The following is a 24,570-nucleotide window of genomic DNA, read 5'->3' on the forward strand; positions in this document are numbered from 1 at the left end:
ACTCGACTAAGATTTGAAATCTGATAGAAAAGAATGGACCCAAACAACGACAAGCACATCGGAGAGAACTGATATTACACACATACACCAGAACAGAATCGGTGGCTCCCCCCATTGTACGCACGTTGTGAGTGAGCGTCTAAAGTGTACTCGAATCTAGTCGCTTATTGAAGACGAAGGATAACGCAACAACAATAGAAGTCGATAAAAACGATATAACGTCCCGTTCTTGGACGACCCTCTCCAATTGTCCGCAGCGTAAGATATTTTTCATTCCACGTTTCTAAAGACATCCGTGATCGTGTTTATACGGACTCAACGCGTTTGAATTGAATTTTCTAAAAAAAAAAAAATATAGCACCTCACCAGAGGAATGCGTGAGCAATTTTTTAATGAAAGACTAATGATGTTTGTCTAATGGTGGATCGCCCAGAAGCGTGAATCAACGGAACTATTATTCCCCGTCTTTTTCACTGCCCTTACAGTAAGCGCACCGTTCACTTTTATTTAATTTTATTATTATTGTTACATCTTTCCTCTTTTTTTTTTTTTAAACTGAAAAAAAACCATTCAGAAAATCCCGTAAAAAAAAAATAGAGATAGAAAATCAAAGGAAGAAAAGCAAATGACTATTACAATCCAGCTGGTTGTCAAAACATAACAAATTCACCATGTCATTCCGTCGTTAAAAAAAGAAATGCCAGAGAAATCACGACAACCAAGTCAGCGGCGTGTAGAAGGCCAACACCCTTTTTTTCCCCCCATCGCCATAAATTGTGGCCCATTCCAAAAAAATGCCCAACCGTTCGTTTTCTTTTTTTTGCAGCAGCAGCAGCAGCAGCAAAGGGTGCGAGAATGATGGAAAAGGTACTGCTGGCCGCCATCACGCTCATTTGAATACATCACACATCAAATCCTCTTTACAAGCGACCCTGTACTCAAGGAATCATGCCCGACTGGGCTTGGCATTATTCTATCGAGTGATGGACATTGGTTGGTTTTTTTTTTTTTTTAAATCTAAGAGAACGCGTTTGAATTTACATTGACCAACCATTCACATTTTTTGTTCCATAACTTAAAAAAAAAAAATCGAATTGCCAAGTAATTTTTTTGTTTGTTACTTTTTTCACGAATGAATAGACATGGAAATTTACGTAGGAATTGCTGACGCTATGAGGAACCAGACGCCAAGTCGGTTCGAATCGACTGTCTGATCTTTTTCGGTTTTTTCCCGACTATCAAACATTTTTTTTTTTTTTTGGCTAGAAAATAGGCGCCAGTTGCCAAGGCAACAGTATCAACATTTTTCGTGCTACTTTTCTTTTTTTTTTTTTTTTTTCTCTTCCTTTTCGCTTTAATAAGGAAATATCTGGGGGGCTGAATTTTCTTTCGGTGTAATATGTTTTTAGTCGTGTTTTCTTGTTGTTTTCGTTGTTGATGATGGTGATTGTTGTTTTTTCTAAGACCCTTTTTCGTCTCTGGCTGTACGAGCGAAGAGAAAAAAAAAAAAAATACAAGCGCACGCGCAACAAAAAAACAACAACAGGCACTGCAAAGAAGAGAGATGTGAAAATAAGAGACGGTTCTTGTAAAGCGAGTACAGGTAATAACAGGGCGCTGCCGGCTTTAATCAAAGGAGCTAACAACAGTAGTGGTGATGGTGGAAACCTTTTTTTTTTTTTTTCCCCCCTTTTTCTTTCGTTAATCATCCCTACTGCGTATACTTGACCCAAGCTGCTAATGCAAGAACCAATGATGACAAAAAAAAAAAAAACTCTCGAAAAATACGATGATAATAAATTGAGCAATCATATCTCTAGCGGGTCTGTGTGCACAGCACACAACACCTCGCGCTATTATTCGTTTTTCTCGGGGTAATCGAAACGAAATTTCGGCTAGACACGTAATCTCGTTCGAATTATTTTTTTTTTTTTCATAACAACCTATTTCTCTGAAGCGCTATAAAAAAAATAAATAAATACATAATTTAAAAGAAAAGAGCGATGAAATTTGCGAGAAAGGCGGGAGAGAAAGCAAACTGATAAATAGAACAATCTGCCTTGCGGGGTCAGGTCAAATATGGACTACCTTTAGCTAAAAAAAAAAAAAGTGGGCATGTAAATTGAATTAGATGGATGGACCTTTTAAAAAGATCACGAACTGGCGAAAAAATAAAAAAAATATATAAAATTCATTCGTTAAAAACTTTGCACGCCGGTTGAAGGTTAAGAAATACGATACATCTGAGCCGTCCTGATTTTTTTTTTTTTTTTTTTTTGGTTTGTTTTTTTTTGTTCCGCGAGAACAAACGAGAGGCTTTTACACTGGGCTCTGCCAAGACGGACGATATGTAATAACCAAGTGGTTATGGATTGAAGTGGGGGAGAAAAAAAAAAAATGTTTATTTTGGCTACTGTCGGTTTCTCGCAAAGCGAAGGTTACAGAAATTCGGCGCAATCATCCGTCATCATCTGTCATTGCAGTAGCCGAACAGGGCCAAACTGGCGGATGATTATAGACGTCCAGTAGAGCCGGAGCTCACGACGAAACAAAAAAGAATCAAATAAAACGGGCAATGCATTCCTTCGAACAACAAAAAAAAACAAAAAACAAACTAGAAGCACAAAACTCTGAGGCGGGTCTCAGAGGCGAATCGAATAGATAAACAAGATGCGTGAGCCAATGCACCGGTTCTCGTTGCTATCTGAAAGATTTACGATCCAACTGACACGAGGATTATAAAAAGCGGAGTATAAAAGCAAAAGAATGATGGGGGTAAAGAAGTTCACGAACACTGTCTGATGGTCATTTGGTCAGTGCTCAACAGCCCACCAAGAGTTCGAATAAAACGTGCATCAGTTCGAAAGGGGACACGCCCAATATCCCAATATCCTCGTTCGAAAATCAAACACCAAAAGAACACGAAATAAAAGGAGAAGAAAAAACAAAAATAAACGAGCACACCTCGTATAGTGAACGATTCAACGAGCAGTTAATCAACGGAAAAAAGTCTTGACGATCTGATCATCGTCCCGTGTCTCTTAATCTTTATTTTCCTTGTTCATCCGAGCACCGTCAGCACCTTCACACCGTTGAGTCTGAACCCACGTAGATTCAAATCCCCTTTTTTTTCGAAATGCCATCGTTAGATCCGTAATATATTACAACATCCCCTTAAACTACTGGCGAGAGAGATGGTCATGCTACTGGTCCGTCTCACACCGATTACCGTCGTAACAATGCTCGGGAATGGAATCACGATAGGTGAATATGCGGGCAGTGGTCCAGAGGAATCAACAGCTACCACCAAGAACAAACTATTACTTGTTATCACTTTATGTTTTTTTTTTTTTTTATGTTTAAGAAAATAAAAACTTGCATCAATTTGATGCAACGATGCGCTTGATTTATACATTTCAACGATCAGCCGAAATGAAATCTCGACATCTCTCACCATCTGCACAAGAAGGGGAGGAAAAGAAAGACCAGTTTCGAAAAAAAAACAAAAAAACATTCGGCGATTGTATCACCAGAACACGACACAACACAGTAAGAATTATTTCAATTCACTACCCTGGCATTTTGATAACACACGCTGGGTTAGTCCTGGTGATAACGTTGAAAAAAAAAAGAAAAGAAAATTCAATCCTCCCCCAATCTTCCACTGATGAAGAAAAGCCGAGGGAAGGTGGAGGGGAAACAAAATCGAATCAAAAGAAATGAAACGATCGTAGCTGTGTCGTGAATTCAGTGATGAGTTCCAACCCAACAGGCAACAACCCCCTCCCTCCCTCCTCTCTTTCCACTAACTTTGGGTGATAATATATTCAGGAAGCGAGTTCATCAAGACGAGGAGGGGCAACTACTACGAGAGGGAGAGAAAGGAGAAACGTTTGTTAGGGACTTTTTTTTTTGTCGATAAGCCGATTAACGATTTCGTCCTCGATGATAATACGAGATCGTTGGGGGTAGCTGATGTTGCTGTCGCTCATGTCGTCTGTACACAACGAACAAGAAATCGACGGTGGTTAGCGCACGAACGGACGTACACACACACACACACACACACACCAAATCAGACATAAGAGAAGAACCAGGGGGTCGGGACAAGAAATACGAAGAGACAAGGGTTGGATGTTATCCTACCCCACCAAAGAAAAAAAAAAATATATATATATATAAGCATTCTATATAGTGTACACTAGGTAATGAACTGCTGATTCTTTCTGGCTGAAAAGAAGAGAGCTAGCCAGCTTTTGTCCTCGTAACAATAGTGGGGAAGATTGCCAAAGAGGATGCACACAAAGAAGGGAGTAAAAGACACATTCGGAGTACAGCGAGATTCGAATAGACGGGGGCTATGTGTACACGGGGAACCGAGATTGGTCCACCCCCCCCCCCCTTTCTCCCAAACTCTTGGTGGTTTTATCAGTTCTCCTCATCTAAGGTTGATGCATCTTCGAGCGTCACCTGCATGCAGACGTTTTAGATTTATGTGGTAGGGTAGGACTGTGTTACCTGGTTTGGCTCTAGTCGTGTCAATCAGCCTTCGTTCCTATCGCTCTCTTTCTTTTTACTCGTCTGATTTCTCCATCGCCTTGTAAGATTTGTGTTAGGCAGTCATGTCATTCTCAGCCAACACCAATATCTTAGACGCTTCACTGTGTCGATCGCTCTCGTGTTTCCAAACATTTCTCTCTCTCTCTCTCTCTCTCCTTTTTTTTTTTGTTATTGTTGTTTATCTATGTGTCCGATCCATATTTTTGTGTGTGTGTGTGTGTACAAAAACGCGTTTGAGTTTACAAAAATGTGTGCTTCTTTTTCTTATTCTCTCAAAGCCCCTAGAAGTCAGTTTAATCAACCAAAACGAAACATCACGACACAATACCGTATATGTGTCCCCCCTCACTAAAAACAAACTCCACCCAAAAAAGGATGCGAAATGATCGACACGATTTTACGTCCTATCGGGTAAAAAAAAAAATAATAAATAAAATGGGTCGATGTTGCTATCGGCAGCTAATAATTCCTTATCGAAAATGATGGAATCTAGCCATAAATAACTTGGCAACGGGGGGGGGGGGCAGCAAGTGAGTAACGTGACCCGATTTTGGTAGCTCGTTCCGTATCCAGTCGATTTCAATACCCACCGCAAAAACGAACTTCTTTTTTTTTTTTTTTTAAACGTAACAGGTGGAGGTGAGACTGAATACGTTTGCGACCCCCAACCTGTTTTTTTTTTGTTTCGTCAGATAGAAATTTGAAAGATAAATCAAAATTCTAATAGAAAAAAAGGGAAAGAGAAATGGTTTTTTTTTTTTTCAAAAAAGGCGAGAACGAAATCGAAGGAATGAAAGCTGAAAAGCTCATCGATCAAAGTCAAGTATTGATTATCTCAATGAGTCAATCAGCACGCATCCATCTTGTAATCAGTCGAGTTTCCGATTGGCTATATATGTTGTAGCCTCTCGAAAAAAAAAGAAAGAAAAGAAATTAAGAACGAGAACAGAAAAAAAAAAAAATAACTTAATAGAGTTATTATATTTCTTCCCGTGATTCGTTGTATGTTCTTTGTAAGCATTCTCGAGTGATTTCTACACATCGTAACGCGATGGTGAGCCTGACGGATGAAAGTACCACCAGTACTCTACGTTGCTGATATGAAGGAAAATGTTAATTGATTGTTTTGATAGATGATTTAGTAGTTGGGGAAATTTCCCGTGCCTCGACAATCGACGACTACACGCAACACAGACCGGCCATCACGGCAACCTCCATCCTTCGCTCTCATGACAACAACACAAAAATATTTTTTTTCTTCCAAAATAAATAAATACATAAAAACTCTAGAAAAGAAGAAGAATCTAAAAAAAAATGAGAAAAAGAAAAAAAAAAAGATGGCAGAGAAAATCCATTAGGGTCCACGCCATCACCACTCCTATCAGCGTCTTTCTGTCTGTGTGTTCGTCTCTTATAGCCTGCGCTACTCTCCCGCTTTCATTGTGAAAAAAAAAAAAAAAAGGCGAAGCCATGCATCAGGGCCAAACCAAGTTTCATATAGCTACTGATGTTTGGCTGCCGTTTTTTTTTTTTTCTGGAAGCGTGAGAACGAACGCAACTAGCGCTCAGAGGCCCGCCCGATACGACCCATCGTCAGTAGGCACGGCCGCCACAAACAGACGCCTCTTTAGCGCGCCAGTTCAATCATAATTACTTAACCGAGAGAACGAAGAAGGAGGGAGAGAAAAAAAAAAAGTTATACATGCGGTGTCTATCGTCCATTAAGACTGTAAATTGATACATTACAGAACGAGTATATATTAGGAGACTCTGATGAGGACGTAGATAAATAATCGCCTTTTTGAAGCAAAAGAATAGACAAGGGGAAAAAAAAATGATTTGCTTAATGACTTGTTCAAATCCATCTATAGAAAAACGATGATGTAAACGCAAAAAAAAAAAAAAAAGACATGACACGAAAAAGAATTGCCACGCACGCTATGATCTATCGTAATCATGCGAGCTACTAATTGAGCTTGGCTAAATGAGGCAGACGAGTGTGAATGTGAGTGTGGGAGTGCGTGAGACTGGTTGAAAGAAAAAGAGGTAAGTTAGTAATCAAGACCGCCCACCGCTTTGTTCCATCACCGCATAGAAGAGCCTGTTGTCTTTTTCATGTGTGTGTCCTTATGCTCAAGGATGAGGTCGATGTAAATCGTAATCACACTTGCTTTACAAGTTACACAACAAGCCCGCCGTGGAATAATCCTTTTTTTTTTGTGTGTGTGTGTATGTGTTTCTGTGCCAAAGCTGATTGCTATTAAAGATTCGTTTCGATTCTCGGGTGGTCCTTAATTTCGCTTGACAAGCCGGAATAACGGCCAACCATTTACGGGGCCAGCTTACTTTGATGCACGTTACACGAAGAAGTGCAGGATCTGAATAGGCCTTAATGCAATCTTATCGCATTCGCCGCATCATCATCAAAAACAGCAAATTACAAAAGCAACACACGGTGCCCCTATTTCGTTTAAACGAAACGCGAATAGATGAACGCTGACGATGGCAAACGGACATAATGAATCTACGAATGTGAAAAGAAGTCCAAAAAAAAAAAAAAATAAATAAAGAAAATGAGTCGTCTTGGCTTTTTCCAAAGAGTCTGACCAACGAACATGGCCGATGATAGGGGCCGGCTGTTGGTCCATTACAAACAAGCCCAAAGTTTCGTTGTCAATGCGAGACTATTTCTCTGTCCGACGACGACAAGATTTTCTTTTCGGAGCTTATATATTTTATTTTTTTTTTTTTTTATTTATCTCTTTTGTGTGGCGCGTCTTGTCGTCCGAAAGGGATCGTCAAAGGAACACACAGACAAAAAAAAAAAAAAAAAAAAAAAAAAAACGGAACGCGAGGCGGTTTCTCTTGTCAACATGTTGCCGAGTCTGCGCAATAAAAACTCTCAAGGATATATACATTTTGACGACTGACAACTAGTCTCACGAAATGGGGGAAACGATAGCACGTAGAACTGCGTTTTGAGTCAAGCGTCTGGGGTGACGGCAGGGCGGCATTTCGCCTAATGGAACTGACAGCCTTTTTGACACATACTGTACACATACAGACACACACACAAGTCGAAACTGTCAAAGAAAATGAAAATGAGCAGGGAAAAAAATAAGAAAATCTACACTGAAAAGTAGACGTAGATTGATATAGTAAATGGCTCAAATTGCAACTGTGAAACGGGTAGGTAGACATGCCCGTCTACGTATCAGTTCTCCTCATTTTTTCTTTCCTCTTTGGTGTGTGAATCCAATGCTAATGAATTCACGTTGCACCTGACCGAAAAAAATTAAATGTTGCAGCTCTTTCAAAGTCGACAGCGAACGATGTTTGGCGGCGTTCACCATCGTAGAAGACTGTATTAAAGAATTTTGAAGGAGAATGGCCATTTAAAACTTCACGTCTGTTCGAGCCAAAGAGATTTCTACCGTAGATCTCACCCTATCTCTTTCATGTTTGCTGGACCTATGTTCATAAACTATAATGCCGACTTCCCCATTTATTTTATTTTTTTACTGAATAGAATCAAAAGATAAATCTCTATTTTTTTTTTCTCCATCTTTTCTAACGAAAAATAAACAAGCCAGAAAAAAAAGGTAGATAACAAAACACGGTAGATTCAGTGACGCTATCTCGCTTGCTGTGTTACATGAATCATTGAAAACTGTTGACGGATGAAATGGAGAAGATTCCTTCGCAAAAGCAAGAAACAAACAAACAAAAAACAAAAAAAAAACATCAAAGGAAGAACAGCACATAACAAGATAAATTGCATGTGAATATTCAACCGATTCGCTCTTCGCTTCCTTTCGTTTGATTGTATTTGTTGGGTGTTTGCCATGGAGTGTGCAAATTGATTGATTTTCACCTATCGTTATTTGTTTGGTTTTTTTTTTGTTTATTCCTTTTGTTTCCCATTTATTTCTTTGATGCATTTTTATCTTTTTTCTCGCTTCCATGGCTGTGTCAATAAACGTGTATAGATGATGTGTTGTCAAACGTTTCCTCCCTATACCTGCATAGGCGGTCTGGCACGGTTCCACGGTACCAGCCCTATTTCACGAACAAACAGCCGAATTACACACACACACACAACCGGGAGAGAGAGAAGCAAAAAGGGCGGACTGTGTACGTTGTGTGTTTGTTTGACGATGACCTAACAAGGCGAGCGGCTATTAGTTTGCCGGACGGCGAGCCTCTCTCTCTCTCTCTCTCTCTCTCTCTCTCTCTCTCTCCAGTTGCGTGGTCCCTGTGTTTACCGACGTAATGTGAAACTTTCCAACAGGATCAGGCGATGCCCTCGTTGAAAACGGAGAGAGTCGTTCATCCGTGGCCGTTTTCTTACAAAGACTTCAAGATCTAGTATTTTTTTTTTTCCCTTTTCGATCTCTATTTCTTAGACTTTCAGCACGCCGGTGTGTGTGTGTGTGTACATAGTCTTTTAGTACTCCCCTTTTCTTTTCTTGTTTTTTTTTTTTTGCTATTTCTTATGTATTGAAATTGTAAGTCAGAAAAGAGCGTTTTGACACGGTCGATTGACCGTCTCCTCTTCGCTGGGGTCACGTCGGGTGGCACGCCTCACAGAAACAGTTAATAGACAAGGGGGGCCCGACCCCACCGGCGCGACTCGACGCTCCATTAAACCTCATTCTTCCCCTTCTTTATTTTTTTTCCCCCTCTTTTTCTTGAAGTAATAGTGTACTATTTTTCTGTCTCCGTCTTAAGAAGTTTACGATAAATTATAGATAAAAAAAAAAAAAAAGAAAAACGAGTACAAGTCTCAGACATTGGATATTAATGATGCGATTGTTATACACCGGTTCTTATATGGCCGTACCTATTTTTGCGCTCCCACTTCCCGTTCCCATAAAATATATTTGTAAAAAAAAAAAAAAAAGGGAATCTAATATTAAAAATCCCCGTGTCGAGAAACCACGAAGTCGAGCCCAGATAACAAACGAGGTAAGTCAAAAATAATAAAATAAAAAAACGTGTTATTTGTTGACGTTGCTGTCGCTATTGTTGTCCCCCGTCTTGTTGTCGTTTCTTTTTCGCTATTGACCATTTATCGCAATTGCTGATGAATTGTGTCAACCAGCGTGACTAACACGGTCGTGACTGACATTTTGTAGAGGAAAAAAAAAAAAAAAAAATATTTATTTTCATTTACAATATTTTTATCGTCATCTTTCTTTTCACCTCATTTTTATTTATTTTCAAAATAAAAGCGAATAAAAATAAAAAAAATAACGAGAGAACGATAAAGATGCGGCGAGCAGCTCAAAGTCCCTTTCCCGAAAAGACCCATACGATTCTTTCAGATACGATCTATCCTACCATTCTTTATTGCACGCGGTACTATACTACATATATTTACACGTACAAAAAAAAATAAATAAATAAAAATACTATGTGTGTTGTATATCGTTAAAAAAAAAAAAAAGAGAGAAAAAGTCCAATACGCCGCCAAGAACGGGGTGCGGAAGCAAAAAAAAAAAAAGAAACTAGGCGAAAGCAAAAAAAAAAAAAAAAAAAAAAAGGGTTGCGGCTTATTCAAAAACAAAATTTAAGGGAGAAAAAAAAAAAAAAAAAAAAAAATGGGCTGATACCGGACGCGCTCACGCAATCCCTACATATCCACACATACAAGAAACGAACGGTCGTAAAATAGGAAAGAAAAAAAAAAATATAGACTCAAATAAGTTTTTCTACCTATAACACTTGAATGCTTTGAAAAATGTTGTTTGCCCACCATCCATTGGATTTTTCTTTTTTTCATCGTTTCAAACTCTTTTCATCTTTTCTTTCATCTTTTTTTTTTTTTTTTTTTGCTACGCACCCCTCACTAACGTACCGACTTTGTCGGCTCGGCTACAAAACTGAGCGCTTATTAGATAATGTAGCAATTAAAAAAAGAAAAAAAAAAAAGAAAAACGAGCTTTTCAAAAGACGTCACGAAAGAGGCAAACGGTAACGGACTTGAATGTGTGTGTGTGTGTTTCTATTGATAGTTTTTCACTGACGCTTTTCGGCGTGTCGGAGTTTAACCCTACCCCCTGAATAAATGCGTGTTAAAAATAAGGAGACAATCTCCTGACTAAAAAAAAACAAAACAAAAAAATCCTACTGAAGATGAAAGGCAAGAAAATGAATAAATTCAACTCTTCCGCTTTTTATCGCGTTTGAAAACAAACAAGAGAAATTTCGTCAATTCAATTCAGAGGAGATAAAACGAAGGAGAAGAATTTGAAGCAGCGTCTGCAGCAAAAAAAAAAAAAATAAATGAAGCGGACATTGCATTTTGTCTAAATAGCAAGCTGGCTAACTTGCGTTTCTTAACGTTTAAAGAAAGGGCGGTGTGTCTGCGAGAGAGACAGAAAACGGAAATGAAACGACACGACGTATTTATCCCGATCAACTTCCGGCTTTAATCGCATACAAACTGCGCCTTCGGCTAAATAGACGGGCGGGATAACAAGGTTCCGGGGCATGCCGGAATTCGTTAGCGTGCATCATCTATGCTTATATATACAGTATAAACAGCACAAACGTAGATGGCCAATTGACGGTGCGTGCAAGAGAAACGAGACTTCAATCCCCCTCTGAAAGTTGTTGTGCAAACGCAGGAGATTGGATGCGATTTGCTGTTTGTCGGTTGTTTGCGACGCCAATACATAACAAGAAAGACACGTCACAAAAAACGAAAAAAAAAAAAAAAAAATGCTCTCGCTGCTTAAATGGACGGATATTGCGTCGTCATCCGCTCCGTCTGGCTGCTGCCGCTGACGTCTTTTAATCGATTTCAATCAAGATAAGAAATAAAAATGACACAGCCGAGAGGATCTTCTTTTTTTTTTTTTTTTTTGCTTCGAAAGCGCGTTATTTTTCACCCGCAAATGGCCTGTCCTTTTTTACTCATTACGGCAAAGAAAGAAAGAAAAAAAAGAATCCCATGAAATGAACGTTAGAAGGAGACACTGACGAATCCTTCGTCATCGATCAGCTGCCTCGTTCTCTCAATGTCTCATTAAGCGACAAATAAGCAACAATAGATTGTCCTCGCGAGGGCCATCTTTTCCTTTCCGCTTTCGTGAGCAAGGCCAACAGCGTCCGTTGTCATCTTTACACAGTGATTGTGCTCGCACTCGGTCCTCTCCGCTATTCTTTCTCTGTCTCAGCATCACGTTTCGTTCGTCTATATATATACGGTATATATATTTCTTTTTTTTTTTTTTTTTTTTCTTACGTGCCTGTCTCAAATCTCAACGCTGTCAAGGAAACCAAATGGAAAAAGGAGCAACTCTCCTTAACATTCAGTAAGGCAAACGGTCGGAAGCGGACTGAAGGGGGTATTTGCAATAAACACGTCAATCGTCAAACTGTTTGAGCCTGGCGCGTTAGAGCAGAAAATAATCCCGAGGCTATTCGATATATTATTTGAAAAAAAAGGAGGAGATAAAAAAGTTGTTGTATCTTGTCAATATTTTTCGTATGTTATTCGATAATAGAAGGCGGAGTTTAGAAAAAAAAAAAAAGAAAATATATTTCCGACACTTCCGGCCGTGTTTGCTTAGGGCCCCGTTCGCGAGATGAGAGGAGCTGCCAAGAGACGAGGAAAACGACGCACTTTATTTTTCGCAGCTGAGCGATGAGGCCCGTTAACTTGTCGTCCGACGACGACGACATCGTCTTCTCACTATCTTTCGCTTGCCTTTCTTTCAACTACTCTCCAGGGCGTCATCATCTTAGCTTTCAGCTAAAAACTTCCCCTTTTTTTTTTTTTTTTCTTTTTCAAATGTTCTATTGTAAATCCAACTCATCATTCTTTGTTGTTTCTTCGTTCTCGCACGCCTCTCTCTCTCTCTCTCTCTCTCTCAACAACTCTTTTCTTTTTTTTTTTTTTCAAATAAAGCGCATGTATATGAATCTCACTAATCAGCCGAGAGTTGATTGCTGCACGCTCTAAGCCCCTGGACGGCCTGTGGACAGCTTCGAATGAGTCGTGAAAATAACTTACTAAAAAAAAAAAGAAAAAAAAAAAAAAAAATGATCGCCCATTTTACGCTCTACTCCTGACGGGATAATATTCACGCGTTGTGAAATATTTGAAGAGCCCTCCCGAGCTGCCTTTCAATTCAAGAGCACCTCACAATCAGCCTGATGGAAACACGGCCATGATTACGAACGGGCGTAGTCCCGAGCAACATACAACTGACTCGCATAACGTCTAACGTTATTTTTACATGTTTTTATTTATTTATTCTTTTTCTGTTGCTTCTTTTCCAATTCGAAAGGGAAAAAAAAAAAAAGGGAGGGGGGGGGATACGGGAAGCCGACATGGAAATTGAGTAAAGGGCAGTTTTTACTAAGGCTTAACCTATCGGGGGTATATTGGTCCTCTTCAACAGCCTATAAAAAAAAAAAAAACAAGTTATATGAATGTTCGGTCGCCGGTTGTTGTCGCTGTTGACGGTAGAATGTCTCGCCTAACCGATTCCAATACTTTTTCTTCTTGTTGTTGTTTGCCGTGGAAAGAAATAAAAATTACAAAAGACGCGGCGACCCTTTTTTTTTTTTTTTTTTTTTTTTTTTCGTTCGTAACCGAAAAGAAAAAGGCCATTTTAAATTCCTATATCCCTTGGCACGCTGGAAATATTTTCCTTTTTTTTTTTTTTTTTCGTGACACGGAAACAACAACAGAACACCGAGAAAGACACACAGAGTTGAGCTTTTTTTTTTTTTTTGCGCCCATTCGTCGAAGGATGACGCGCTACATTGTCGCGCAAGCACGGCCGACTACACACACTGTTTGTATTGACGACTACGTCACGTTCTGCCACGTCCTGTGGATTATTATTTTTTTTTTTTTTGAAAAATTCGTGCCTTCACCAACGAACTAGGAACTCGAGAAGCGTTGAACTGACGCTTGAAAATAAAAAAAAAAAATGTGCAAAAAAAAAATACTCATCAAAAATGTGTAAGGCATTAGGACCTCTGCGCATAGGGGAAGCAGACGCTATTGAAAATGAAAAAAAAGAAAAAATCAAGTGGTGTGCCAACTAAAAAGGGGGTTCTGGCCAATGAGTGTAGGCTGTGTACAATTTCGAAGCTCTTCGTTCTTAAGAATACATTAAGGCTGTTGAAAATCACTTTCAATGCTTCCCGCGAAGCGAGCCATCACCACCGCCCCCCCCCAGCTCTTTCAGCCTCCACCCTCAGTCTCGTGAAGTCTGGCGTGAGGGGATGTTGATGGTTCTTCAATAGCGATGAGTCACGGAATCAGTAAACCCTCCCATCTCCGTTCGTCTGTCCTAACAGAAGTGAATTATTCGTATCTCTCCAAACAGTTGCAAAAGGGACGCGGGCCCAGTTCTAAGCGCAACGTCGACGACGTCTGCTAGCGGCAACCCGAAGATGCCCGCGTGTAAGGGCGTCGCTCCAGGGGCAGAGGCGCTTTGGTAACCTTCCCGTCTAACTCCGGAGGGAGCGGAGGGGATTTCAGAATAAAAAAATAGAGAAGAGCCCGGTGTTTTGTTATAAAAACTAGATTTGCACCGACGTGTATAGTCAACTGTTGTTGAGGGCTGATGGATAAACCGGTTAAAGACACAATAGAACTAGTTCCATCTCTCCCCGTGGTTCACTTTGGCCTCTCCCCTCACGTTTCTGCTTTTTTTTTTTTTTTTTGCTTTACGAAATCCCAGGACAAATTAGGTCCTCATTGATTTAGAACGAGGGAAGGACGGGGGGAGGAGGGTTAGGTTGGTTATCTGTTTAGGTTCTACTCTTTTGAAGAGATCCGAATCGTTACTATTTGCGCTCATCCGAATGACATTTGAGTAACAAGACGAAATGAACGTGAGCCCCCAACTTCAAAGACATACATTTTAAAAGCAAAAAAATAAAAATAAAAATAAAAATACATATTAAAAAGCTATAAAAAGCAAACAAAACAAATGGAACAGAAATGCATCTGTAAAAAAAAAATAAAAAGAAGAGATGAGCAGACCGAAAAAAATAATGTTTCAAGTGGGCATCGCGTTTCAGAAGCAAGAAGCGCTGTTTGATTCAAAGAACTATTTGGCTTCCGATAACTTCTCGTTCACGACGGAAGAAGGGTCCGCTTTTTCTTTTTTTTTTTTTTTCTTATCTTTATTTTTTTATTTATTTATTTTTTTTTTTTTTTTTGTTTCTTTTCGGGATCGTCTTCTTCATAGCCTTCATCTATACATATAGTTGTGATTTATTCGTTCTTGGCTTTCACATATTAAAATATATCTATACGGCCTGTTCTTCAAATCCATTAACAGGCAATAAAAACGAACAAAAAAAAAAAAATAAAGCGGAGAATATATTATATACTGAATGCCCTGCTCTTTCAACTCTCTCTCTCTCTCTCTCTCGAGCGCGCGCGATGTTGTATGTATTTAAAGAGGCGAAGCCGTGGAAGAAGCAAGATGCATTGCCTCTCTTTGGTGGTATAGAAAGAAAGGGCGGCATATACGAGATTCCTTGTCTTTTCATCTTTGGAAAAAAAAAAAAAAATCGGAAATGATAAAAAAAAAAAAAGAAGAAGAAGGGAAGAAAAGAAAATAGAAGAAACTGTATAGCTATTCAATAAAAACGACTCGTATGTTGAAATATTTGGAGGAAGTTTATGGAACGATATGTTTCACCCTTTTCTCTTTTTTTTTTTTTTTTTTCCCTCTACAGGAAGGCAAAAGGAAAAAAAAAAAAAGAAAAAAAATGATGAAGGATAACGCAAAAATGGGTTCCAAATGGGCATTCCACTGGGTCGGTAGGGGGTCCAATGTTGGGCTGCTCGTCTCAGTTGTCGTTTTGGCCCACCAGCCTTTAACCAGCCCATCATGCCTACACGTCTGGAACTTGCAGTCTTCATAGCGTTCTTTCTATACACACATTCTTTTTTATTCTATTTATTTTTATTTTTATTTTTTTTTTTGTTTCCCTTTTTTTTTTTTTTTTTATTTATTGTATACACTGGCTATTTCGTGAGGACCCTCTCTGTACCTTCAATGGTCTCGGCCTTCTTAAGATGAGGGGTCCCAAGAAAAAAAAAAAAAATGAAGAGAGGGGCGAGGGCGAAGACGGACGATATATACCCCCTGGAACCGGGGGGGGGGTATAGAAAACATGGTCAACTTGTGTCTACAACCCCCTACTGTAAATCCGTCAGGTTTCCAGGGCTTCTTATTTCCCTTGTTTTGTTTTGTTTTGTTTTGTTTTTTCTTCCTCCTTTCCACCCTTCGCTTGTTCTTATTTTCATATTTGTCTGTTATTCCAAGTCTTCCGGATTATATGCCCCACTCTTTTTTTGGGGGGGGGGGGGGGGGGGGCTGACTGTTCCACGCGTTTACGTTGCGGAGCAGCGTGTGTGTGTGTGTGTACGTTGCACAGTATGCGTGCGTGCTGTATAGGCTTCGTCTGTACAATACCAACAGTCTCAATAAACAAGGAAGACGAGCTACAGCACCTTCTCTATTATATACGAGGGAAAACTATCCAGCACGACCACACGGGCACAAGGGGAGAAGAAGAAAAAAAAAAAAAAAATATGTGGAAGAGACAAAAGCGGGAGAATCGTTGTAATAAATAAACATAACTTTTAGGACCATATTCTTTCCTCTTTTTTTTTTTTGCTTCTCATTCCGAGCAGGAGAAGAAAAAAAAAAGAAAAATAAAACAGATAGTAGTAGAAAAACTTGGCGTCAGTGTTCAAACGACGTGGGGGAAAAACATCTGCAGAGAATCATTTTGAAAATATTCATTTAAATGATAATAATAACCAACAGTTTAAAGTCAACTGATATTTTGATGATGTAAAAATCCCTCGCGTCGTTTTTTTCAATGTTCCAGACATCGGTAGGCGGAAAATTAATTTCCTTTTATTAATTTATTTATTTTTTTTTTGAAAGGAGGAGGAATTCTTTTTCTCTTAAGTTTGTCATCGGGAAGAAAAAAAAAAAAATGTTTAGACCCTGTTGAGGTCAAAGCGGGTCTTTCGGTTAGTGGCCACAGGACCGCAGTTTTGCTTTTATAATCTTCCGTGTTTTTGGACCCAAATATTTTCCAGGATTGTAAAACCATAAATTAAATTTAAAAAAAAAAAAAAAAAAAGAGGGGGGGGGGGGGGGGGGAGAACGGGACAAGAAAATCCAAGAAGATTTTCTTCCATGAAAAAAAAAAAAAAACGCGCAGTGCTGCGGAGATGGACGCCCCCGAGTAGAGGAAAAAAGAGGAGCAATATTTAAACAAAAAAAAAAAAAGTAATGGAGAAAAGGTGGCTGGGCAAAAATTTTCGAGGGATTCAACTTGCATAGTCAACAGCAAAACACGCACAAAGAAAACGGTATACAACGACTTGCGGCTTCCTCGAATTTCTTCTCGGAGAGACGTTCACACACACACACACACACATAGTCAGAGGGGCCCTGTTCGGGTTAGTGGTGGGGCTCCTTTTTCCGTGGGTGGAAAGGCATTGAAGACCGAAGATCTTGGAAGAGTAACACGAAACTGTGGGTCATTGCTTGAAAGACGAGTCAACTTAATCTTCAAGATCCCTCAACTGCAACACACATTTCTTTTCCCTTTCTTTTCTTTTTTTTTTCCTTTCACTCTTCTTCGCCCTCCCTTCACTTGATCGACTGCGTCTCTTACCGTTGAGCTTCTTCTTCTACTGGGCACAGTGCGCTCTGCTTAACAAAGAACACGCACGTAAACCTCCCCAAAAGCCAAACGTTTTTTTTTTTTTTCCTTTTTGCCCTTCTTTTTTATATTTTCCATCTTTTTCTTTTTTTTTTTTTTCTTGTAAGGCAACCTCGGCATGACGATGCCACGGTAATTTACTACTTCTCAACTGGTGGGACACGTTTTTTTTTTTTTCCGGCTGTACTCCGGCCGGAGCCCCGCTGAAAATAAACGGGCTGCAATGCGCGCTGATTGAGATCGTTTGGGGAAAAAAAAAAATACATTTCTTCTTCGTTCAAACGTTCGTATTTTCCTGTTGCCTCGTTCAATTCGAAAACTGACCAACTTCTATTTATAATGCGCAGTACAGTATAAATGTACACATTGTGTGTGCGTGTGTGTGTATATGGACTAGGGATGTATGTATAGATAGACATTCATATACAACATGTCAATAAACAAAATACACACACAAAAAAAAAAAAAGAGGCCTGAAATTTGTCTAGGATGTTCCTATATGCATGTCGGGCTTTGAAATAAAACAGAGTTGTCCAAGGAGAGGGCGCTCGAGGCCCATTTTCCTTTCGAAAATGACTTGATAAGGCGCCTCAAACATCTGACAGGTCAAGCCACAAAAAGTCATTAGCCCTGGCAGTGGGGCTTGATCTTTTTCCAAGAAAAAAAAAAAAAAAAATGTCAAACAAAAAAAAAAAAAAAGGAAATACCGTAGGCCTTTAGGTAGGGAAACTCTTATGGATGCAAACACAAACAAACCTCAAAAGGCCAAAAGAAAATGGGGGAGGAAGAAAAAAAAAAAGCGTTTGATTTAAAAAAGAACTTGAAGCATTCTGACGTTTGCTTCCTGATTGACAGTTATTTTTATGCATGCATTTTTTTTTTTTGGCAGTACTTTGCATAAAAATATGTCCGTCATCGTTTGTATTGTTTTCTTGTTATTACAATTCCCTTCGTATTACTTGTTTTTTGTTTTGTTTTTTCCCCGCTATGGCTCCGGTTTTCGACAGGTTACTCGCACGCACATCAAATCTGCATACTACTGGGGCGGACAACCTATTAGACAGAGTGGGTCTTCATTTTCACAAAAAAAAAAAAAAAAAGAAAAGAAAAGAAAAGAACCAAGGGGGGAAAAGATTGTTTTGCATTTATTTTCTTGGCAAGGTCGACGAGCGAATGGCGCCATTGTTCAAAATGCTAACTCCGCAAGTCAGTTTGGCATTGATTAGCCACATCTCTATTGCATAAAGTTGATACGAAAATGAAGAGAGCAAGTTTTTAGGGTGGAGTGGAACGCCCCGAGTGGCACTGATGTCAAAACAAAAGAGAAACACGAGATGAGCAAAGAGAAAAGACCTCATCTCAGTTTGTTTTGTTTTGTTTTTTTTTTGTTTTTTTTTTATACTTCCAAAAGTCGCCTCTATTGCGATTGCTTTTCTGTTCGGACACGACGTTCATCACGTCATTTGTTTGGATAGAGAGTGCGTGTGTGTGTGTGTGTGTGTGTCTCGTTTGCTATTCATTATTCGTGCGGTCTCATCCGTAGAGGATTGGGGCCAACCAGGGCTGAAGGGAACGGATAACGGGGAGAAGGAAAGGACGAAAGATGTTGAGTCGTCGAACGTGACGTCACTACATCCTCGTTACTCGTTAAGCCAGTCATTGTCCGTACGTGAAAACCATCTCACAATAGCTCTCCCCCCGCTGTTTCCTTTCCTTTTGTACAACGTATCTCTTCCGTGCCGATGCCAGTCGGGCCCAACTATATCACTCGATACGTGATTGACTTCTCAGTTTACCCAACGAGAGAGAAAAAAAAAAAAAAAAAAAGGGCGGACGGCCTAAGATCTTCAACTATCGCGGCCCAGCTGAACGTTTCCCTTTTCCCTCTTTCAAAAATTCGAATATTTTATCCGTGTTCTAGTGACGTATTAATGTTTCAATCAGATGAGATCCCAAACGAGCTCTTTCTACCACTTCATCTTGTGCGATGATAGTTTTGATATTTTTACGATCGTGTCCGGATGACAAACATTCCCCCCCCCCTCTTGCTATTCATTGTTCCACGTCACGTTGTTTTTTGTTTTGTTTTTTTCTTTTCTTGTTCCTTCGTTAGTCTCTTATTTTTTGTGGTGATGTTGTTTTGTTGTTTTGCTACCAAAATGGGGGGGGGGGGGGGCCTTCGATCGCGCTAGTTTTTTTTTTGTTTTGTTTTCTCTCTCACTCTCGCACACACACACACACACACACTGCTCAAACTGCGCTGGCAACTCTCTACAATGTGTTGACCAAAGGAGATCCATCACAAACATTGACATCCTCTCAGGCTTGGTCGGCTATGATGGATCTGGTCCCATTCTCTTTGGGATCTCTCTCTCCTCTCCTCTCCTCTCTCTCTTTTTATTTATTTTTTATTTTTTTTTTTTTTTTGGTTCTATTTTACCCTCGGTCTGCCTCTTTGGAGTTCCCCGTTGGATCGGGGTGAAGCTGACATTGGTGCCCCCGCCGAAATGCACACGGAAACAGCGAGCGCCAGTATCCGCCCACTGCGTGTGATATCGAAATCGATCGAATCAATGGACCTTCGCGTCTCCCTCCTGTCTCTCTTGTGCCTCAGCCACATCGAACGACTTGCAAGGACACATCGCTCAACTTGAAATGGAAAAAAACCTACATGGCGATTGACACTCCCAACCAAAAAAAAAAAAACAAAAAAAAAAAAAAGAGTTACCCCCAATAAAGTCACTTTCGCTCGGGGTTTATCGCATACACACTCGTTTAAAATAAATAGATATACATGTATATAAAACAAGGCGTTATCAGTGTGACGTGTAGCAGCTGAAGAAAGTCGAGTTTCTCAGGTGGACAAACGAGAGACAAGTCCACGTCAAATGTTGAAGTTATGTCGTCTGACTTTTTCAGCAAAACTTTCATTAAATGTCAGTTGAGATAGAGTCGAGACAAAGTGTTCTAGTTGCTGAGCAAAAAAAAAAAACTCGTTATAGAGTGGCGTGTTGTCCACCTTTGTAAACCGGATGACATTGCGCATTTCAAAAATGTTTGTGTGTGTGTGTGTGTGTGAAAAATAAAAAAAAAATATGTGTGCGGGGCGTGGCACGTTGCGGTTCACCTAGATGCTTCAGCCTTTCGCCTTTATACAGCCGAAGAGTTGTAGGCAAAAAAAAAAAAAAAAACAATTTTTTTTTAGGCTACACAAGAAACAAGAAAAAAAAAAAAAAAAAAAAAAAAGGTACCACGAGAACGAGGCGTCGGGTAACCGCCAACTTCTCGTTCACCCAATCAATTTCCCGAGGCTAACAAGACGCTCCGTTCAACACGTACCAACAAGTCCACCTGTTGTTCCCGTTTTTCTCAAACTAAACCATCAGAAAAAAAAAAATTCCAAAAATCAAAGCCAACTAAACAAACAAACTAAAAATAAAAAAAAAAAAAAAAAAAAAAATGTTGGAATGAAGGAAAAACAGAGCAAAAAAAAAAAAAAAAAAAAAAAAAAAGGAACAGACAGAAAAAGGAGTCTGGAACAGAGAGTCATTATGGAAAATGGTTTTAGGAATGACGAAATTGGGCGTACGCTCTTGTGTACACACAGTTCCATGGATGCGCAACGCGAGAAAAGATGCGCGGGTGTTTTCTTTTTATTTTTTATTTTTCCTCCCCCCCCCCCCCCCAAAAAAAAAAAAAATTTCTTTTTCACAAATACACGTAGACAAAAGAGGTCCTCCGCCCCAGTCCCGTCTTCAGCCTCCGCCTTTTTCCTCTCGAAAAAGAAACCCCCCTCCCCCCCCCATCGACTGTATTTCTCTGAAAAAAAAATTGTTTTCTCCTTTCTTTTCACGTGCGTGTGTGTGTGTGTACCTTTTCGCCACTGGGTCGTGCGCGCGAAGCCCGTCAAATAAAAAAAAAAAAAAAAAAAACAACTGGGTGGACGAAGGGGCAATGAGTTTGGTGACTAGCAGTCAGCCCAAATGACGAGAAGGAGCTCGCGTCGAAAACGCGCGGGCGTGAAAAGAAATGTAAACGAACTCGTGTCGCGATCCAAACAGGCGGCGTCTAACCCGCACACGTTTAAGTGAAACGTCCCTCGCAAAGAAGAGAAAACCGTAGACCCCATCAGAAAATATCGGAAAAAAAAAAAAAGGCCTAACACGAAGAGGGGGAGGAGGGGTTTCTCATTAGTGAGCTGATGATAGGCTACGTAACAAAATGGTGGGCGATTCCAGCTTTTTTTTTTTTTTTCTCTCTTTCTGTCTCACTCTTCGCTTGTTGTATACAGACAACGGCCAGATGAAGTCGCTCGTAATGCTTAGCGCAGAGAGAGAGAGAGAGCTCGTCTCGTCGGAAGATAACACTTTTTTTTTTTTTCTTCAAATGTTACCAGGGCAACGAAGGATGCGTGGAAACGACGTTAGCGACGACTGGAACGGCGTGTAAGAGCCTCAAAGTTCGCCATAGGGAGACAGAGGAAAGAAGACGCACATCCATATAACGGCATCGTTTACCATACGCAGGCCAAAAACGCGACGTAGATGAATAACCTTCACACTATCGTCTTGCAGGCAATGGCTCAATGATCGATGTGAATATGGTGAGTCGCCCGTTTTTTTTGCTTAAAAATTATTATTCCGGAAAGAAAAAAAAAAAAAAGGCATATCTCGACTAAAAGATCTAAAAAAAAAAAAAAAAAGGGAAGGTGTTGTAAATTATGAAGAAAAAAAAAAAAAAAATGATAGAAAGAAACATTGTTGTTATCGAAAATCAAGGTGAAGTTTTTGAATGGGGCGACGCGTAAGAATAGCCGAGTGGGACAAGCCCCCAGTGCACACACACACATACGTGATACTCGTGTAACAAAAAATCGGTTGGCACAATATCACTTCTTCTTCTTCTTCAAACGGTGAGATATTGGAAGCGATTTGTGAAAGAGGCTTGGCACTGTAGGAGGCCTTTGACAATTTACGGCATCCAATAATCAGCTGAGAGGAGGAGGCAAAAAGAAAAAGGGGAAAATTTTTTTTTTTTTTTTTACTTGACTTGAGAAAAAAAAAAAAAAAATAGGGAAGTGATTTGGTGTCAGAGTTGGCCGTGTCGAGACAAATGTGCCACGACGCACAATCTCGCACCAGACCGTGACGAACCGTTTTGTCCCGGGCCGGGAGAGAAAGAGTCAAGGGAGAGAGAATGATCACGCGCTGCGGGCGTTTGGCACGAACGAAGTGATCCTTTTCCTAAACTCGAGCCCCCCCCCCCCTCCTCTCGTGAATAAATAATGACATCAACATTTTTTTTCATCTTCTTCTTCTTCTTCTTCTTGTCTTGTTGTCGGTTGCGTGTATTAGATCCCGTGTTTATCTAGTGTAACCGCCCTCCCCCCCTTCAAGGATCCCGTCCGTCTGGTAGCTTTTTCTTTCTTTCTTTTTTTTTTCTCGTGAATCACAGTACGAGAATATGTAGAAGAACCAACGAACCAACTAACTAAATAACTCACTAACTAACCGTACCGTCATAATCAATTCATGTGGCGCACTGGCACCGAGTGAACCCAATCCGTCACAATAACTCTGCGTCAGAAATGTGTCTACGAGAGCCCGAGGAACGGAGCACACACAAAGATCGCCTCCATTCTCTATATTTTTGTGTTGTCCGGGGAAACAGACACACACACACACACACACACACAAAAATTAATAACAATGTCAAAGAGAAAACAAAAACAAAAAAACAAGAGGAAGATTTTCATCTTAGAGGGACTATGCAATTGTGTTCGACACTGGAATCGCTTTGTAACGGCTTCCAGCCTTCAAAAGCTGTTGGGCATGCTGGAACTGTACCAAAAAAAAAAAAAAAGAAAAAAACGAGAAACTGATTTCACTTCGGAGGAATTGTTTTCTAGCAAGAGGGCAAAATACACATCCACCAGCGCGTATATACTAGAAGAACTTTCAAAGATGGAGCTTGTCAGCAACGAGAAAGATGGAGAGACCTGTCATCATTTCTCTCTGACTCTACGAGCTCCTCTTTTTTTTTTTTTCCTCCAAAACTGGCTCCTCTCTCCCTCGAGGTTTTTTAATTCCGTCTTTTGTGTGCTGAATGGATACTGTATTCCAAGGCAAAAGGAAGGAAGGAAGGAAGGAAGGAAGGAAGAAGAAGAAGGAAAGAAAAAAAGAATTTTCATCGCACCGTTCCGGAAACACATGCCATTTTTCGACACGAGAAACACGTCCATTCACAGCTCCTGTGGATATTTTTTCTTCCTTTTAAAGTTCCACGTTAGGTATTGCTAATTAACGTTGCACCTCGTCGTCCCCAACTTTGATTTTTTTTTCCTCTCCTAAACCTACTTTCGACGATGATCAATCCATGTAAGATCGTTGGCTGCCTTCGTCCCAACGCCACTTTTCGTGACAGCTAATATGTATATATATAGATATAGATATACGCGCAAGATACGGAGACATATTCCAGCTGGTCTGTCTACTCGACATTCTTTGTCCATCACAACAGAAAAAGTCATACATTCCTAACTTCACACCAACGTTTTCTCTCTGTCTCTTTTTTTCTTTTCTATACCAACTGCGATATCAAAATCGAACGGTTGGCTATACCATTGCCCTTCTGTAGTCCGTTTGACGTTATTAGACCACTGGTTCGCCAACTTTTTTTTTTTTTTTTCTTCGTCGTTCGATACATAATAAATATTTTTTTTTGTTTTCTTTCTTTCTTCGTGTCACCCGTCAGAACAGCGTGCGGTTGTGCCCGTCAGGCTGACGGGCTTCTCGAAGGCCACTCGATACGCGTGCACACCCCTCCAAAAAAAAAAAAAAAAAAAAAAAAAAAGGAAAGAAAAATGTATTTTTTTTTTTTTTCCGTTCCTGATTTGATTGACAAAATCTCGCCTACCCTGCAGGAAAGATCAATCGGCTTTCAATTCGCTTTGTTTTTTTGTTAAAAAAAGAAAGAAAAATCTAGGCGGACTAGAGGTGCATAAAAAGTTGGCCAGTGTTATACACACACATCGGGTGAGTTGCACGCGGCCCGTCAACAGCCATATCATGCTTTATATGGAGTCAATCCAATTATGGTGCCAAGTAGCAAGCTCTGACCATCTCTTTTTTAGATGCTTTCTAAGTCTTGTTCACTCTCTTCCCAATAACTAATGCACCCCTTTCTTCTTCTTCTTCTTCTTTCGTTTCGATTGTGAAAGAGAGAAACATCAAAGGACACTATATTTTCTTTCAAAAGAAAAAAAAAAAAAAAAAAGAA

At 39.9% G+C, this 24,570-nt stretch overlaps 1 protein-coding gene across 2 annotated transcripts in view; it reads right to left on the reverse strand.

The window, feature by feature from the left end:
* The window catches only part of LOC130691402 (inactive tyrosine-protein kinase transmembrane receptor ROR1-like), a 103,555-nt gene that overhangs the window by 17,009 nt on the left and 61,976 nt on the right, over window positions 1–24,570 (reverse strand). The window lies entirely within an intron of this gene.

Source organism: Daphnia carinata, chromosome 1 (assembly GCF_022539665.2).
Source record: "Daphnia carinata strain CSIRO-1 chromosome 1, CSIRO_AGI_Dcar_HiC_V3, whole genome shotgun sequence".
Taxonomy (NCBI): domain Eukaryota; kingdom Metazoa; phylum Arthropoda; class Branchiopoda; order Diplostraca; family Daphniidae; genus Daphnia; species Daphnia carinata.